The sequence below is a fragment of the Anser brachyrhynchus genome (assembly GCF_964034855.1).
Source record: "Anser brachyrhynchus genome assembly, chromosome: 4".
Lineage (NCBI taxonomy): Eukaryota > Metazoa > Chordata > Aves > Anseriformes > Anatidae > Anser > Anser brachyrhynchus.
The window spans coordinates 69,736,481-69,756,376 of NC_137698.1; the positions used below are offsets into that span (position 1 = coordinate 69,736,481).

Consider the following 19,896-nt stretch of genomic DNA (forward strand, 5'->3'; position numbering starts at 1 on the left):
CTTACAGGGCTGCACATTCCAAAATACTTAGGAAACTACTGGATAAACTGGCAAGAGCGAGAGTTACCCATTGTCTGGCACCTCCTGCCAAACAGACTGGAAGAAGTGCCAGCACCAAGTCAAGTCGTCAAGTCAAAGCTCATACCCCTCCATTACCACAATCTTGTTGTATTGTAATGCGCAGAAATGAATGCATTCACAACCTGAGGGCTGCGGGGTGAAGACCACACAACGCAACCACCAGAGGCTGAGTGTCAAAAGAGCTTTTCCTACAGGTAAAACAACAAATGTGTACGTGTGCCTTTTGGTTTACACTTTTGATCATCCACGTTTGTCTTTCAACGTTACAAGAAAGAAGTTAACAGATCTTGATGAGTTTCCATTCTTACTATTCACACCAAAGTGGCTGCCATGTTTGGTTTTCCACCAAAGAAGGCTACTACATGTCCATTTACGTAAAAAATTGAAGGAGGAGACTTTTCTTGCTACCTCATTTTCTGTAGGGTAACTAAGTTTTCTAACAACACAATTAGATTTGAAGCCTGGTCTTAAAAGACCAGAAGTCCAGGGGTTTATCTGCATGTGGCATCTTACAGATTCACAGTCAACAACAACACAGGGTGTTTGTCACTCAGACAGCCCTGCCAGAGGTGCCTGTATGAATTCATCATTGGTGGTTTGAGCACTTCAGACCTCTTCCAGAACTGGCGTTTCTGTATCTCCCTCATTTACAACTTCTTAAAAAAGCTCTTTGTTTGCTGGATTTTTTAATATGAAATTTGTCATGCTTTGTGGACAAGTTTAGGGAGAGCTGGGAGATCTCAAAAACGAAAAACATACAAACAGGAAACAGTATTTAACCCACCGCTAAGCTGACCCAGTACTGACTCCTCAGGAATGGAATATTGGCATGGGGTATCTATTAATCAGCTCTCTTGCAACAGCAGGATGGCTCCAAAATACAGTAACAGGAAGGGAAAGGAACATGTGTTATGCCTAAAAGAAAAACAGCAAGTTAAGTTTACTTCCAACTGTAGCTTGAAAGAGGTATCTGAACGAAATAAACTGCAGAGGCTCCAGCTATACCTTTCCTGTACACATAAAACTAAGAACAGAGGAGGTGTATAATTCAGCCATTCATTTGTTTCATACCCTCTTCCCCAGCCATAAACCGCTGAGAGCAGAGTGAAAGTGGACATTTTGTTTTTCACAGTAGGAAATACACCAGTTTAATGCAACTACCTTCACACAGGAAACTCAAGTCCTGCCTGCGTGCAGGCCAGCCGGAGCGTGTGCACCAGCAGGAGAGGCTCTGCGGCATCCTGTCAGCGGCACCGCTTCACCTGTAACGATGGACTTCGACAGGGAGCACGGACGGTCCGGTCCCACCACTGATCTCTGCTAGCATCGCCGGGACCCATGGAAAAGGGGCCTTGGTGGATGGGCTGGGAAGAGGGGAAGCGTGTATCCACTTTCGGGAGATTGGTATTATTTGTTATCAGTTTCCACTGGTCACTTGTGGGACAGAAGTTGACGAATTAAATGAACGCGAGCCATCTGTCCTTGCTCTCTACAGACACAAAAACACAATCTGTGCAGCCTCTACACCTGTAGCTGAGCAGGAACTGCAAGCCTAGACCGAGAAGGCAGCATGAACCAAATCAGTCTTGAAAAAGACGACAAGGCTAAAGAAAACATTGTTAAAGATGCACTTGTAATCTGTGTTTCATCTTGAAGAGCTCTTGCCTCATCCTTGAGCACGCTTTATATTATCACTGGAAACCCGCTAGGAAACCACCCCTGACGCTCACAACACACCACCGAGACCGCGGCTCGGCTGAAACTGGGAAACATCTTACCCCGGAGAGGTACGAGGGGATTTGTCCCCCTGCCCCACAGCCCGGGGGGGACACGGGGCAGCCTCCTGAGGGAAACGGCCGGCTGCGGGCACCTGAAGGAGCCGCCGGGGAGCTGGCGGCGGCGCCAGGCGCGGGCACGCCCTCACGCCCCACTCGAGGGCTCCTCCGCGGCGGCCGTGCCCCGCCGGAGCCTCCCCGGGAGAAAGGAGAAGGGAGAGGGAAAAAAGGAGAAAGAAGGGGGGAGAGGAGAGCCGGCCCGACGCGTGGGGCTCCCCCTGAGGGGAGGCGGCAGCCACGCGAGGGGACCGCTGAGGGAGGAGGGCGCGGGGGGAAATGGCGGCTCCCCGGAGCGGCGCTGAGGGGAGCGGGCTCTTACCTCGGCTCGGCTCCGGCTCGGCTCCGCGGGCGGCCGCTCAGCCCCGCTCCGGGGAGAGCCCGGCCCCGCACGGCGCTCGCCGCGCCCAGCGCCCGCCCCTTCCTTCACCTGCCGCCTCCCCCGGCCGCCGGGGCTCCGCCGGCCTTCTCCGGGAAGAAGGGTGCCGGGGGTGGCGGTGGAAAGCCCCGCCGAGGGGGTCGTGCCCCTCCGGGCTCCCTCAGAGGCGTCGCCGTTGCCGCCCGGTGTCCTCTGGTTGTGCCAAGTGCTGGGCACAAGTCGCAGCCCCTGGCCTCCAGCCCCTGCCATTCCCTGTGAGCAGGTGCTCGCCCCGGAGAAGGGGATTCTCAGCCTTTGGGATCCCCGACCGACACCAGGGTGTCCCGCATGTAACTTGGTCCCTGCCTGGAGGACACCAAGGCTGAGGAGAAAGCTGCTCGTAAAACATCTGCAAAACACAGGCTCATTAAGGTTGGAAAAGACCTCCGAGATCATCTACTCCAACCGTCCCCCTACCACCAATATCACCCACCAAACCATGTCCCCAAGTACCACATCCAACCTTTCACAGAATCATAGGATCATCAAGGTTGGAAAAGCCCTCCAAGATCATCTGGTCCAACCACCCCCCTACCACCAGTTTCACCACTAAACCATGTCCCTAAGCACCAGGCCCAACCTTTCCGTGAACACGCCAGGGACGTGTCCACCACCTCCCTGGGCAACCTGTTCCAATGCCTGGCCGCTCCTTCTGAGAAGAAATGTCTCCTCATCTCCAACCTAAACCTCCCCTGGTGCAACTTGAGGCAACTTCTTCTAGTCCTATCGCTAGTTAAGAGATGACATGTGGTTAGAAAGGTATTTGTAAGCAGTCTAAAAGGTGACTTAAATGTTGATAAGAAAAAGTTAATTTCATTCTCATATATTAGATGTTCATTTAAGATGTGCTTTTATTTCATTCAGCATTTTGTATACCTTGGGGCTGTTGCTTCTCCATTTTCCTTTTATTACTTCCCAGATTTTTTTTTTCTAGCTGAAAACAAAACAGAAGCAGAAGTTTTTCTTTTAAAACGAGTAGGAACTTGAAAAATTACAGTGGTATATAAAAATATAGAGAAGCAAAATACAAAAAATGTTTAGCAATTTAGAATGTGTTTTCTGTCTTGTAAACATGATACACCAAGTAGTGCTAGTGTGATGTCAGTGTTGTGAGAGATACAAAGTACACACCTTTAACTCCATTTACTTCTGTAACAAGAACAGAAGTGAAAAAGCACTTCATAAAGCAATATTTCTATCTAAAACATTGATCTTGGCATAATCCTACAGATTTATCTGAATAAAGAGCAGTGGGTCCTTTGCTGATTACTCAGCTAATATTTTAAGCTAGTTTTAAAGCCCTTAACCTTTACAATAGCAGTAAAATGGTTTCTGTGGTCAGAAAACACAGTGGTGCGGTATTTCCCATGAGTGCCATTTATTAGTATTTCTCTTTGTCATTCACAAATTTTTGAAGTACGAGGTAGCAAAAAGAATCAGTCAATCAGTTTTCTGAACACAAAAGGGATGGCGCTTGGTCTGTGAAACAAAGCCCTGTGCTGTAGGTACAGCAGAGACTAGCAAAAGCTGGTTAGGAAATGCGGGTTAGCGTTGAGCATTGATTGACTTAGAGCGTAAGTACCGTGCTGTTAACACCTACCATTTGATTTGCAGGAGTCTTTATGTAAAGAAAAATATCACTTCAGAGTACAAGGGAGTAATTGCACTGGCAGAGCCTAAGGAAAATGAAGCGCCTTAAGCTTTCCCACGACATGTGTCTTGGCTGCAGCCAGCACCAGCCTTTCCCCCGGCCTTAGCTTTCCCTTGCAGAAGGACTGACAGCTGTGTACAACCGTGGGCAGGCTGTATAACGTGAATAAGTCCCGTGGGAAGACTGCAAGAGGGAAAGCTGCTTGTGTGCAGCGCTTCCACTAACTTCAGCGTGAATTCTGTGTCAGAACATCCTGACTTGGTTGGTGGAAATTACAGCAATTATTTTCCTGTCTGACTGAATCCAGAACTTTTAGTCTCCAGAGAAGACAGATTAGTGCACTGAAAGCACTAAGCTAAAGCAGGTGCGGGGAACCTTCACTTTGTTGGCTGCGTATGCCCAGTGACTTCATTTTATATGGTACAGCCCATGATTAAAATCAGAACATGTTATTACTGGACAGCAGAGCATGTCAACGTGTGGTCTGCCAAAGGTGTTGGAAAGGCATATTTGATCCTTAGCAAGGAAAGTGTTCCCCACCCCGAACTGCAGGCTGACAAGCCTTTACACACACTATGTTACAAGGTAAGAGGCCCTTCTACATCTCTCTTTTCCGCTGAGTTTTCCTCTTGTTCAAGTGAAGCTCTCTGTGTGACCTAAACTGCACGCAGTATTCCATCTGAGAGGACTGCAACACTTGCTTATTCCTCTTGGAAATGCCTTTTAGGATCACAGTTGTGTAACGTCAGGAAGCCATAATTATTTTATGAGCTTGCTCTTTCCAAGTTGTCTCAAACCGATGAACTCATTACTTACATCCGAACCCTTTACTAGCTCACAACTGTACGATACTGTTGAATTTATGTCATTCTGACCATTGAAGCCACCCAGTCACGTTGAATTCTAATCCTCTTCTGTAGTGAGGCAACACCCCAACTTCATTTTATCAGTGAATATAACATTAATTTCACCTAAAAAAATCATGGTCTTATCAAAGAGGATGGTCAGACTAGTCTGGCACGGCCTACTTTGGGGAAGAAAAAGTTCCATTTTATTCCATTTGCCTCTACAATTCCCTTTTTCTTCAAATGTGCATATAAAATCAGATTGAAGGGACTATAGCTGTGATACTGATTTCACTTCTTAAATACAGCATTTGCATATCCCTCGTTAAGAAAAACAGCATATGATTTTCAGCTGGACTGGATTCCCCACCTACCAGACTTATCGAAACCATTTGTTTGTTTGTGATTTCATCAGTTCGGAATTCCGAGGATACTGTCCCTCGCTGCATCGTGGCCCTGCTTCCTCTTTTTCTCTTCTTTTGTGTGTGCCTGCAAACCCTTGGGCTATTTGTGATAATTGTCTTTGCGTGTACAATTTGGCCTGCCTTTTGGCAATTCTCACTTCCTGAGCTCGAGACATAGTTTACTTTTGCTGATCAGTCTTTCGTTATTTTTTTTTTTTGCAGAACCTCTGTTTATACCTACTTTCCCATTTGTGGTTGCTTGCTACATGCTTTGAGCTCCAGCTGGTGAAGTTTCTTTAAAAGTTTTCTGTAAAAGTTCCTTTCCTTGTTTTTCACGAAGTCATGTGGGGCACAAGTTGTAAGAAGAGCCCAGTGCAGGCTGTCTGCACCAAACCGAGCATCATCAAAAATGCAAACCTGGGGTGGGAAGGCTGCTGGGATTTTGGTTTTGTTTATTTGTAATTCTGTCCATTATTCTGTAAAGCGTGTGCTAAAACACCCTCACTCCCAAGGAACAGAAGAAGCACGTATGTCAAATTTTAGGTACTCTTGCCTTGTCTTGTGACAAGAATCATGCCAGATTTAAAGCCAGTACTGTCATGCTAGTGAATTTTCCTACTTTGAGACTGTGGACTGGGTTACCTGTTTAAATATGCAACACGCCTAATGCTTTAAGTATGCTCAGGTGCTTTTCCATCTATTGCTCTACCCCAGAATCACAGCCAGTTTTGATTCTGCTTGTTGCTGTTTCTCTTAGATGCTATCCCGACCTGGGAATGCAGACTGAAATCACGAGTGTCCAGAGACAATACCCCAAGAGGCCCTAACGGGGGCCTCTCAAGCCAAGTGCTGTACACACAAATAATAACATTTGCCCTGAGATGCACACGGATTCTGATTGTTCTCCCCAAAAGGCATGCATTAAAATGACAATATATTTAGTGTAAGGAGGGTTCTTATCTTTGTTAGTTAGAAGTGCCAGAGAAACATGAAAAATATTTAGATTCCAAAGATAAAGAGATCTAAAAAAGAGCAAATGTTTTCTTTAACAGTATTCTCTGTTGTGTTTATAGGACTCTTACCAAGCCTTTGGTAAAAATAAAGCCATTGTGGTTTTTTTTTCTTTCCTTCCAATGCTGACAAATACTGCTATTAATTTAAGCTACATAATCTATTCCAGGGCCCAACTGTATCCCCACAGAGACAGAGTAATTCATAATGGATGGAGGAAGTATGCCAGAAAAAGCAGGGCTTTGTGAAGGCCTTTTGCCTGTTTCTGTCATGATTTCCTGCTGAAGCTTCAAGGAAATAAACTCACTAGGACTTCTGCAACATATTTGGCTGACAGCTAGTATGCAACTCCTTGTCTTCAATCTAACAGTCTTGCTGATGCACAGGATGAGAGGAGAGGGATCTTTCTGGGGTCATTACTGTTGTGGCAACACAGATTATTACCTTTCTTTTTTTGCTGATCTGCACACAAGCAAATTATATCACTCCTCTCTGCAGAAAGCAGCAGCAGCCTCTTCTGACTGTTTTTCAGCGTGTTTGTGCTGAAGCAGCTCTAGTTTGGGTTTGGCACGGGAGATGCAAGGGCGTCCATTTGACTAACGTGTTTTGCAGTTGGACTAAATATCAGAGAAGAAAATGACAAGTGTTTGAAAAACACGGAATTATAAAAATTCTGAGAAAGAAATCTGTCACATATCTGGCCTTTGGAGGAAATAATGTTGCTCTGGATAGCAGGGATTTTCAGCCTGCATGGTTATAATTATTAAAGGAGGAGGAGACTATTACTGGAACCAGAAAAATGCATTTTCCCCTAATTCGCCTGCTCTCATTTGCAGAAAGTATGATCTTTTCCCACAAAACCTCATCTGCTAACCCATCTTCTGATAAGACAGGTGAAAACGGTCGGTTTCTATCATATGTTCCAAGGGAGTATTTCCTTACGATCTAAAACAGATTAATTGGTTTTACGCTGAGCACAATAAATAAGTAAAAATCACAATAAACACCAAACTTGCAGCAAGAAAGAAACTTGTGTCTAGATCACTGCTGTTTTTTCCCTTCTGAAACTGAATAAACAAAATCTAGCTGTAGCTGCAGGGGCAGAGAATCCCAAATAACACGGTGCTAACCCTCCGACATCCGAGTCGTGATTTGAGTGCGCCACGCTGTGATCTCCTCCTACTCTTTCCAGTCTCACAGAAAACTGCACAGTAACGGAAATCATCAGAGCGATTCCAGTCTGCTGTTAGCGAGTCAAATTATTTTCGTGTTGTCAAAGCGATATAACATACACCGTTGTGAAGTTTCCAGAAGGAAATTACTACTCACATAACCATTGCCTTTTTTTTGATGGTTCATACCAAGAAGAGCAAAGGGCAAGACATTAAATCCAGCGCAGGAATACAACCTTTCAGAGCTGTTCACCTCCAGACATGCCTTTAAAGGCATGAACACCAGAAAACCCAGTGGCTAAGGGTTTCAATATCATGTAGGAGGGTTTAGATACGCAGTCATCACTAGGAGAATAGGAAAGCAGTGTCGCTCAACTGATATTAGGGCTAATTTTAAGCTTGATGAAAGAGGGAACAGCCTAAGGTTGGAGGCTGCAGCAGCCTCAAAACCATTCTAGCGTGAGGGTTTGTGGATCTCTTGCCTCTGTCTGCCTGGTGGAGACGGCTGAAGTTGCTGGTGTGGGCGGCAGCATTGCTGGGGAAACCAGGGCAGTTTCCAGCTTCCTTCTGTACCAACAAGACGCTGAGTGTTCCTCACCTTGCCCTTTAACTGTGCTGATATCCTTACACCCTTTCTCAAATCTTTCTTCGTATGTGAGCTACGGTTGCTCTGTTTCTCCCACAGTTATCTTTAAATCCTTGCTCGACTGCATGAAGACTATTTTCTTAACTGCTGCGTTGAGCTTCTTTCTGGCAAGGCTCCTCACTGGAGGCATTCTTTTGAACTGAACAAAGCTGTAGCAGATTTTTTATCGTTTATCTGTCCTGCAATGGTGCAGAATCTATTACAGTATCCTTCAAAAAACTGACACATATCCAAATGAAGAAAATGATAATAATAAAAAGAAAAAACACATTAAAAAGCACTAATAAAGGAGGCCAGAATTATTGCTGAAGAGCAACTTGCAAAAACTATAAAAAACAACAGTAAATGGTTTTCCAAATGCGTGCAGAACTGGAAGGATACCAGAGAATCAGCAGAGTCAATACGATTAAAGTACACTCTGAGAAGATAAGAGCATAGCAGAACATTATCAAAAAAAAAAAAAGCTGAATAAATGTCTTATTTCTCTAAAGGAATTAGGTAAGTTTTTACGCAAGACCCGATCTTTATGGAAGAGTTGTTAGAGAACCTGTGACAAACTGAAGGATCAGCGGAAAAGGCTATTGTTTAAATGAACAAGATAGACAGCCACTGACACGGGACTATTCTGCCAAGAGCTCTACAAGAATATAGTTCTACCCTCAAACTGTGGTGTATAACCTCCTGCTTAAAGCCAACATTTCACCTGGGAAGTGAAAGGTAATAAATGTGAGGACAATTTTTTTTAATGGTTCCAAGGTAGAGTCAGGGATCTAGAGGCTGACAGACATGACATCTGGGCTGGGGTAGGTTAATAAAGAGCATAATAGAAGAATTAGGAGAGGCAATTAAAAATGTGGTAAGGGAGAGTCAGCACAGCCCTTAGAAAGAGGAATTATGCTTCACAAGTGAATCTGTTGGAGTTCCCCAAAGGAGTCATTAAGCATGTGAAAAGGGAGCTCTGGTTGTTGTGTCCCGTCTCAATCTCTAACACACCCGCGGTGCAGTTACTCACCAAAAACTTTTCAGGAAGCTGAGCACCAATGGCAAAAAATGGTTAAAAGATAGGAAATAGAAGGCGGGAGTTACACAGAGAGTTTTCACAGTGAGGGAAGGCATCTTCCTTCCTTGGGAACTGGCACGGAACCGAGGCTGTTCGATATAGTCACACATGATATGATAAAAGTACTGTAATGCAAAGCTTCTTGTGAGAAGGGAGGTGATAAAATGTGCTGATATCGACTTCTTTGGGGTAGTAAAGGTAAGTGCTGACTGCGAGGAAGGACTTAATAACACTGAGCAACTGAGCAAGGTTAAACTCTTGTGTAAATAACTGTAGAAATCTGCCTAACTTAGCATACAAATTGATGGGCCCTGGGCTGATTATGGCCACTGAAGAATGAGCTCTTGGGCTGTCATGGCCCCAAAAAGCTGGTGGTTCAATGCGTAGCAAGAGTCCAACCGCAAACAGGACATCGGCAATTCTCAGCAAGGGAACACGAGCAAAGCAGAGAAGAGTGGTATGCCACAGTATAAACCCAACAAGCCTCACATCTGGGAAACTGTGTGCAGTGCTAGCTTCCCCATCGCAAAAAGAGCAGAGGCAAGCACCACAAAAGGTGGCGTTGTGTGAGCGGATCTCCTTGCCTCAGGGCGCTGCGGATGCTAGGAGTTCAGACAGGTTTCGAGTGAGCCTGGGCAAGCCTAAAACAGCACCGGTTGTTAAAAAGAGACGTATGCCACTTCTCCCTCCACCAAGTTTGCCACTTTCTAGGTGTTGTAGTAAAAAATACTGGGCTAGATGGACCTTTCATATGACCAACGCGAACATCGTTACATTATCATCACTGCTCTCAAAATACATGTGTGTATATATATATATATATATATTTCATCAGACTCAATCCATTGCCTACTCTTCTCAGCAGGAATTTTGCTGGGATTTTCTGTAAGATCTGGATGAAGCTAGTACAAACACTAAAAGCACCGCAGAGGTAGCATCTCATTTTATTTTTGCTCATGTTAATATGCAGCTCCGTGTCTTAAATTAGAAGTATCTGTGCACCAGACGTTGTGACCGAATTATTGTGACAGAGCAGTGCCATCAGGAAGAAAGCATTCTATATTGAGAATTATGGAGAAACTTGCCTCGCCCCTCAGAAAGGTGGTGGAGGGGACAGCAGTGTCTCAAAAGGGCACAGACAATGGAAGAAGAGCTGCAAGCTCCTTAGAAACCAAACTTAACAACCAGAGGACCCAAAACAGTCTTGTGATTGTGACTGTCGACATCTGTCCAACAACTGTGCCAAGAATTCAACTAATAAGCAAAAAACACAGCCAGAAGTGAACAAAGGAGTGTTGTCTCCTTGGGGAAGCTGTCTGGTGCTGCGCAGTCTTGCTCTGAGGAGCGCACACTGTGACAGACATAATGCAGATGACTACAAACCCCTGCACCCCTCTTCAGATTCAGGAATGTAGTTCAAATGCAGTGTTTTCAAGGCGAGTTTACACACCAAACTGTAATGAAATTATGTGAGCCTTGAACTGGGAATAAAGAAATAAGAGACATGAGTTGGCATTTTCTGTGACTCATCAATCGAAGACAAATTTGTTACCCATAAATGAACATAACACTGTAAATAGATGAAATTATTTAAACAGTAAGTGCAGGGCATGCCCCACGTAGTCTTAAGGCAGAGACAGGTATGATATAGGACGGATCTCTGTAAGCGAGCACAGGAGATGCTGAGTTTTAAGACACAGCTGACGTGAGGACCATGCGTTGTGGAGCATCGCAGTACGAAGTCAGAACATAGGAGGAAAAACAACAAGGAATAACTGCTTGTCGAGGCCGACCCGCCAGCTCTGTTCTAACATCCCTCTGTGCATCGACAACATAGCAGTAATGGTAAGCAAAAGGAGTACTCACAAAACACTGAGTTACTTGAACTACTGAAAGTCTATAGGAAAAGAGTTTTAGAAAACATATAGGGTACTGATCTTCTGGTAAATCAAGGTAACACAATACGGTGCAGAACAAAATTTCCCTTTCCTGCAAGGTTTATTCCTACCAAAAATCTGAAGGGTTTGAGCTGTTCTCATCACAAACTAATTTGCAGACTATCAGCGCTCATTTTGTTTCCCCACAGATATATTTTATCACTAGTATTTCTGTTCTCGGTACAATGATAAGGGGGCTTGCTTGTTTTTCTAAGCCCTATATTTTTCCAGATAAAGCCAACCACATATTTTCAGTATGAGGCAAATTTTCCTTCATCTTCCTTTACATCACCAAGTGTTACGAAGCTTATTTTCTCATTGTTTGGAAAGCAATTTGAGGTCTTCTCACAAAAGATATGATATATCCAAGTAACTATTCACTAATGTTTGCCTTCCGCACCCAAAGCTAAATCTTCTCTATGCATCAGGGCAGTTGCCTGGTGACATAATGAACCACTGAGAAAAAGGAGGCATTTCTCCCCAGTTTTTGTTCATATAAAACTCACTGATGCTAGAAAACATTTCCAGTGGCTTTTCCTCCAGGAAACTGGAGAAAATGTTGCCTTGATCAAAACTGATCTGCCTGCAGAAGTAGGAGACGCTTTCTGCCTCTGATGGGAACAGAATGGTGCCTGAAAAAATCGTTGTGATATCTTCTTTTATTGCTGAACATCACTTTACATCAGGAATAAAGGAGAGCAAAGATGAGGCGGCAGAGGCTGTCACTTCTATTACAAAAGCGAACCATAGGGCATTACAGCTTCTTGCTCCTGTAACAATCATTTGCCTCCGTCACTTCAGGCCATGGGTGTACGCTGCTAGGTATGCTAATACTCTGCCCTCCCTGTCTTCATTGCTGTTCACAAATTACTTGAAGAAACTGCAGCTCTTGGTGGCAGGAAGGACAAAAAACTGCTGGTAAATTCTGCGTCTACAGAGCATCTCAGCCTCTGACAGATCCCCACAGCTTAAAAGTAAACCACACAAATTATTCCCTACCGCAGCTACATTCTGATGTGCAATTTAGAAATGTTAGCTTTTGAGCCAAACAAAGCACAATGTTAGCCTTAGAAATAACAATTACTTTAATCTATGTGGGTCCTTTATCAGACACAGTGGGCGAGATTCAGCTCCAGATTAAGACACAAAGATTTACATGTATAGTATTACCGTCTACGTGTGAGCTAGCTGGGTAATTTACTTCCGCGGCCAGTGGAGTTCTAGGGCTTGATTATAGTTTTTATGTTGCCCACATGGAAATGGCTAACGTCATCTGAGATGCCCTACAGTACCCGTGACATCTGCACCAGGACACGGGGCCTGCACCCCCGGAGCAGCAGCCAGGGCCAGGTGACAAACCCGAGGTATCCAGCCAGCCCCGACGTGCCCCTTTTGAAGCAAGGTGCCTCGGCTCTGCTCCGTGTTTCCAAGGAGCTACTCAGCTCGTCCAAATCACCCACCTGGTTATGAAGGAAGCTTTGTTTGCAAATAAGATACTTCCACTTAGCCACCTAAATGAAGGTGTATGAATCTGACTCCCACTCAATAGGCTTAATTCAGTCGCCTACACGTTTGCATTTTATGCCTTTTGAGATGCCTTAAGGGATCCTGAAGTTTCCCATGAAGCTGCCAGGTATGACCTAGGAACTACGAGGCACACAGACGTGGCACGACAGCACGGAGCAGCTCAAACAGCTCTCGGCGTCTATGTTTAGGCACCCAGAAGTTTCACGTCTGCATGTTCTCTCTTCTTCCCCCCGCTACGAATCCGTATAGTTGATACAGGAGAACCACATCAAGCTTAGGATCTGCTACTGCGCTGAAGATAGGATGTGCTAGCCATTTCCTCATGTTGGTGGTTTGACGGTTTTGTTGTTGTTTTTTGTTTTACTTTCTGTGGCCTGCAAAAAAGGGCCCTCCACTGCACCCTCCACTGTCACAGCGGTCAGCGAGACTGAGATGAAGGTCACGTTCCCAGGGCCTGGCAGGTTCATGCAAACCCAGACCCTGACCTCAAAGCTTTCTGGAACATAAAAGGCCAAGTGGCCTCCTTGCTGCAGACATCTCCAGCTTGTCATGGGATCGTCTGCAGGATAAGCACAGGTTGCATCCTTCCAACAAACAGGTAGAGCCCAGCATGCACTGACTTCTGATCCTGACCCCAAATTATTGAATTTGCCCTAGAAAAGAGCCCAGGTGCAAACTAAGACATCATGCTGTTCAGATGCTTAGAAATGGACTGATGCAAAATGTGGTGTCAACCTCAACTTTGTAACATACATTGAGAAAAAAGGCTGAAGCGGTATAGCAAGACCTTATGTACATTTGCTGTCAGGCGAGCCAGGAGGTTTACTTCCTGAGAAGGAGAACAGCAGGAGAAAATGAGATTTGGGAGAGGGGATATAGTTCTTTCTGCTTATCTATGCCATATGGTACACCACGCGGCAATTATGGCTGATGAGAGCACTGCACCTGATGCATAAGCCATGCTTTCCTTTTTGCACAAAGAGCCCAATGGAAATAATAAGTTATACACAAGTAACCAAAACTAGGAACAGGAAGGAATTACATGGTAAGGACATGTTTGTAATGTGTGAAGAGATGTGTTTTTTTTTTAAATGTCTCAATTTGGAAATCTGTGCTTGGAATCTCACACAGCCCGTAGGACTAACCCTGCTGTTGAGCAGAGGGATTGAACAAGATGAACTCCTGAGGTCCCTCCCAGCCTCAACTATTCTATGATTCCGTGAAACCACAGGAATTTCTAAAATACACTGATAACAATTTTTCAGATTTGTCAAGGAGTCAGGAATCCACTGCAGAAAAACAAAGGGCAGTCCAAATATACACAGAGCTCGGCATATATATGCAAAAATACATGTTTCCAAAATCAAGAGAAAGGAATATTTTGGCTACAAGCCTATTCTTAGGCAATGGTGAAGAGAATGCAGTAATCAAAAATGAAAACAAAACAAAACAAAAAAAGAAAGAAACTGTAAATAACAGGTTACTAGGTAACAGTCAATAAAACTAGGAAGCTGTAAAGCATAGAAAAGTGTTAAAAGAGACTAAAATTATGAAGAAGTTGGGGGTAAAATTAGCAAAAAGAGATTTTATACATGCATCAGGAATAAAATAAAACCTAGCTGTAGTAGAAGGCCCATTAGTCAAAGGAAATGATAGCACTGTTAATATTGCTTCAGAAAATGCAGAAGTACTTCAGGGTTTTAGTTTATATTTGGAGGAAGGGATATGATGTACCCGTATCACATGAAGATGATGAATTAGCAAATGTCAAATTAGCAAACAAGTCAGATGGTAAAATGCATCTGCTTGGATAAATCCCGTAACATCAACCCGCCTACATTATTTGCATCCAGGAATTGTAAGAGAGCAGGCTATGGAGTACCTCTGGCCTATTTACATTTCTTGATATATTTTGGCTTTAAGAATACCAAATGCAGCTAGAACGAAATTCCAACAAAACTGGAAGAGTGTGACGGTTGTGCCAAAATTAAGAATGAGCAAACATATGGGGTGAGGGGAAAATCAGTGCAACAGAAGATTTGTTAGTTTGTTGATCTCAGGCAAAACTGCAGAAAAACAAATAAAGAATGCAATGGAAGCGTTGGTGTATGTTCAGTGTCCACCAGTGTGATTTATGGGAAAAACTAACACAAAGCCACAAAAAATGGTTGTCTTCAGCAAACCAGATTTCTCTTTGAAATGTTTAGTAGACAAAAGCAACTGATATATTAAGCACAAAATTTCATGAGATGGTTGAATAAGTACACCATGACATCATGATACAAAGGTGGCACTATAAATACAAGTGAGCCAGTGCATGGCTTCAGAACTAGCTGAAAGATTTCAAGATGTCCTCACTGGTTCATCATCAAATGGTGTGTTTCTAGCAAGGTTTTATTCTGGACTAACACTACGGAGTATTTCCATGACTGATATGGAAGCAAAGAGAAAATAACCATGGGTAAAATTTGCAGATGACACAAAGATGGAGTCCTAAATAAAGATAAACCCAAGAAATTTATCTTAGCTGTGTGGAGTACTAACATACACACAGCATAGAACAGACTGTCTAGGAAAGCAAGATGCCCTGTTGATATCAGCAGATTAAAACTGGTTGCCTTTCTGGTAAGCATGCCTCGGGCAAATACAAAACATGCTTCACTCCTCACTAGCACCAATTATCCCATAAACAAACACAACTTATTGCTTACCCACCTTTCTGAATGAGCGTTGACATTTACATGAACATTTGCACAGAATTACAGCTGTGACTGAAAACTCAGAGCAGCTCCCCTAGAACTTGCTTTCTTATCTGCCATCGGATATTTGTTATGCCCTGTGTGGCACCTGAAGCCCCGAGCAATTTCCCTGAGAGTATACTTGGCTAACTCTCATTTCATTATCACCTCTTGGGCAATTTGCTACAAATTCCTAGAGATTTCTCTGAGCCAGGATGAGCCTTGACACCAGCACGTCCTTCATACCACCATATCTGACTCTGATGTTTCTGTCTGGAGAACAGTCTGCTAGTCAACGGAGTCATACGATAGCCTCGCTTCTGGTGAGGGTATGGCACCTTTGGTAAATAAAGAGCTGAAAGCATGCATCCCATGTTTCTTGCAAAGGCATTCTTTCCATCCTGTTGACAGATGGACATCTAGTGCATCTTCTTCTCTAGAAAACCGTGGTGCAGATTCAGTTTCTCCACCTCTACTCCTTTAGCCTTCGGGTTCACCAACATTCATTAGGGTTTTTCACAGAGAATTCAGCACAGTTGGGTGTAAGAAGTTATTTTCCCCAGACTTTTCTATGCATTTTCACCCCAGTGCTGTTCCTAAACTGTATTTTATGTTTTTAAAGGACAGCTAGAAGCCAAAGGAAGAATTATTCATGACTAGATATCCTTGTTCAACCCACACATAATTGCTTGTAGCTTTGATGAACAGCTCTTCATTTTCTTCCCTCTGTGTTTTATATCCATGTGAAGATAACCCACTTGGAAACATCTTTCTTTTAGCCTACTTTTTAGTCTGCTTTGTACACTGCCCTGTTTCATCTTTTCATGGGAATGTTTGTCAACACTGACAGCTGTACTAGAAATCATGCATAAATCACTTTTATAATGGTATTGCAAAATGTAAGATATCTCACAGTAGCATTAAGGAATTTTCACATTAAAAATCATTTTAAAAAACACGTGACCCAGATTATCTAGGGTAGCAAATACAAACTCTGCCGGTAAATACTATAGGGAAAGCTGTGCCTTTTCTCTTATAGATCCTATACGAAAGGTCTCCAGCACATATAAAGTTATGAATTAACAATGGCATATGCAAGTAGTAAGGTTCCTACGAGGCCGTTTGTTTTGCAGCATTAAGGATATATTTACACAGCACGATGCTTTACTGGGTAGAAATATCAGAGCAGGCTCTGGACAAACTGGCTCAGGAAGCAGAAGCAGAGTGACTGCTTATGTATTGCTTTCCATCTTGGCTAATTAGTCCAGCTAATAGGCTAAATAAGCCGGCACAGAGCTCTACGACTCCTCATACTGCTTTATTACTTCAGCTTTCTCATGACAGCCAGCCTGACATCGCTGCTTGATCTGTTGCGCCGTAAGGGCGCACATTCACCACTGAAAATCAAACCTCTGTAAGTGCAGCGTGTGTGCAGGGGAGCACGGGGGCTTGGGCTCCTGCTCCCGGAGGATGGCACGCTTTGCATGCAGTGCCACACGATGCCTTGTGTGGAGAATCCCATGGGCAGAAACCGCAGTCTGGGTGTCCCCCGTGTCCCTGCATACAATCACAGAATGGCTTGGGTTGGAAGGGGATTTAAGGACCATCCAGTTCCAACCCCCGGCCACAGGCAGGGATGCCACCCACTAGATCAGGTTGCCCAGGGCCTCATCTAACATGATCTTGAACACCTCGAGGGATGGGGCATCCACAGCTTCTCTGGGCAGCAGAGAGGTTGTACAGCCTTTCTCACGAGCAGCTGCACAACAGGGGGCTGCGTCATCCCAGACACAGAGAAAGATTTGAACGTTGGTTTCCCATAGAGTCTCTGCAATCGCCACCACCAGTATGGAAGAGAAGATACTGGAAAGAAAGCTTGTAGTTGTCTGGTTTCCAAGCAGGCCATTGCATTGATATCCTCTGTGGAAGAAGTTGTGTCCCAGCAATCCTGAGTGTGGTGCCAGGACGCGTGTCTATCAGCTAACGTGAGCGTTTCCTGCACTCTGAGTTGTGAACTTGTTCCTTGCCTCCTGCTCACCACGAAAGGGGGAAAGGTTCTCCCTGCAGTCTGGCATTTGGAGATCCTTTGCGTTAGACTGACCTTAGCAAATCCCTCCTGAGATTTCCAAACCCGCAGTATTGCACAGAGCGTCCCTCAGAGCTGGGGATCTGCTTCACGGGGACACCTGGGGCTCAAGTGGGGTTCCTCCTCACTTTGCCACATGCCAGAGAGCTTCCTCACTGCCATTAGCCACGGGGAGATGCTGCTTCTGCTGGCCGCCGCAGCACCAGCTCTCAGACTGGCCCGTGCAGTTCCTGCAGACAGATTAAATGTTCTCCTACCCTCGGGGTATTGCAGACCAGCGGAAGGGAAGCTGCAGACTTGCTGGGGGTGTTCCAGTGGTAAGGATTGCCACATCTTTAAAAAGAAACTTAACATTAGCTACTTGAAACCAGCCCTATCTTCGGAGGGAGATAAAGAAATGGGAAGTAAAAATATACACTGCAAGCCAGACCAAAAAATAATAATAATAATAATCAGAAAACATCTGTGAAGAAATGAAGAAATAATGCTTAATTAACACTAAAGATCTCTTCCTGCATCCATTCAGTTGGCTGTGCATATCCCTTGACCTGCTTGCTCAGGAGCTCTGCTGCCCTTTACATTTCACATCGGAGGACACCTCAGAGGCAAACACAAAAGATGGCATCTGTCAGAGTCGCTCTCCTCCCCAGGCTCTTACAGGAGTTCCCTTCACATGCAATTTGTTTCCGCAAAACTTCTTCACTTCTAACCCATTTTGAAAGGTATTTCGGTATGCCTTCTACACGCCTGTGAGCAGCATCGCCCCGGAGGTGCAGCGTGACTCGGGGACAGAGGTGCCAACTCCTGCCAGCAGCTGTGACTTGGCGGGACGTCGGGCTGGTGGCAGGGCGAGCAGGGACAGCAGGGGAAGCAGCACTGACACCACTTCTTCCAACAGAGCAGCTGAAGGCTCCCTCTCCTGTCCCTTGCACTACTTCTGCGAGTAATTCTGCACCTGTACTTGCCTAAGGTAAACAAACTATCTGCATCCAATGAAACTTATATTTTACAACTACGTGTAATTTGAGAAACTTAATACAAATACGTATATGGAATTGAAGCGCGTGCTAACTATTGTCTTTTTTAATGAAACCAGACTGGATGATAATCTGTCATTCTGCAACGATAAGGTTTAGAGAAAACCCATCCTCAAAATCTATCTCTGAGGGATTTTGTAAGAACCCTCTGCATGCAGCGGCTCTGATTTCACCCACAAGATGAGCTCACAGATAAAGCACAACATTTCTGTCACGAAAAAACGGTTCAGCCCTTGGGGCGTTTAAAAGCTTCCCACATGTTGGAAACCTCACAAACTAAGATGCATTTTGCTACCTCCTTGAGGCCAGGAGACACCCTCACCTCTGAGATAAGCAGTTGTATACATGTGTTTTTTAATAAGCCTGGAGATAACACAGCTGCTTTGCTGACAAAAGTGCATGTGCCCTGCATGAAAGCAGCTTTCTTGACAGAAACCAGGAACTATTTCTACCCCTACCTTTCACACTCTCTGTAGCTGAAGCGAGCTCCCACTGCAGAGCTGCGCCCTGCCCCGCGTGTGCTGTCTGGTGCCACCAGCGGCGTGCTGAGTCTGCCTCCGACCTCCGAGCAGATGCAGTCACCTCAAAGCCCGCAGCACCTGTAACACCCAAACCAAGCCCATTTTGAAATCGAAAGACAGAAAATCTGAGTAAAAACATGACGGGAAAAAAAAAAGTGTGGGGAGAGAATCATTCAGAACTAAATGTTGGTGACGAGGCATGACTAACCCACCGTAACATGAAACGTCACACCGCTTACAGGATGTAGGAGCCGCATACCGACCTCACAGCTCGGTGTCCAAAGAAACCAGATACAACGAACAGCAACATTTGCTGAAATGACCACAACTATGACCAGGAGATACTGGAAATGCACTCAGTCCGTTGCCAAACTATGTAAAGGAACCAGACAGTGGACTAGCTGGGAAATGCTTTCAACAGAGTTGGGGGAGAAAAAAAAGAAAAAAAAAGAAAGTTGAAGGAGTATCAGAAAAAATGATCTTTGTTCGAGCTGCTAGCACTTGAGTAGATTTAGAGACCGAATTACCATCTTCTGCCAACAAATGATCTCTACAGGTTGTGCTTCAGGAACTGAGGCTGGGCAGTATTTCAGTATGAGCTCAGGCTTGATGTCCAGAGGGCCAATCTAATACCTTTCAGAAGGCATTGCTAATATTGGGAAGAAAAATGCAAGAGGAAAAAATCACCTAAAAGTATGAGAGGAAAGCCTAGCTAAAGACATAACGCATAAAATTATTTAGAGCAACCGAGACTGAGGTCAGTGGAGTTATTCCACACTTCCACCATGACGGCCTTGGTAGGAGTTCAGCCTTCAGTCTTTGGAGAGCTGAAACACTGTTTTGTTTCAAAGATAAACCATGAAACTCAAGCTGTAGGGTTTTGTATCATGAAGGAGGTAGAAACACCAAACAAAACAAATTTCAGAGCAG

The 19,896-nt window shown here is 44.5% G+C and overlaps 2 protein-coding genes and 1 long non-coding RNA gene across 6 annotated transcripts in view; 2 read left to right on the forward strand and 1 right to left on the reverse strand.

The window, feature by feature from the left end:
* Positions 1-2,889, reverse strand: part of SH3BP2 (SH3 domain binding protein 2) — a 38,230-nt gene extending 35,341 nt beyond the window's left edge. For 2 of the 4 annotated variants that reach the window (XM_080590596.1, XM_080590594.1), the window contains exon 1: positions 866-996. The gene's annotated coding sequence lies outside the window, so the exon portion shown is untranslated. Of the gene's footprint in view, positions 1-865; positions 997-2,235 lie in introns of those variants that run through there. The other 2 variants (XM_080590595.1, XM_080590593.1) reach the window with 2 other exon arrangements.
* Positions 1-19,896, forward strand: part of LOC308194548 (uncharacterized protein) — a 70,579-nt gene that overhangs the window by 42,492 nt on the left and 8,191 nt on the right. The gene's annotated exons all lie outside the window — the stretch shown is intronic.
* Positions 1,003-18,897, forward strand: LOC308194549. Its single transcript, XR_013950657.1, has 3 exons — positions 1,003-1,868; positions 3,946-4,567; positions 6,412-18,897. It is a non-coding gene; the product is annotated as an uncharacterized lncRNA (long non-coding RNA).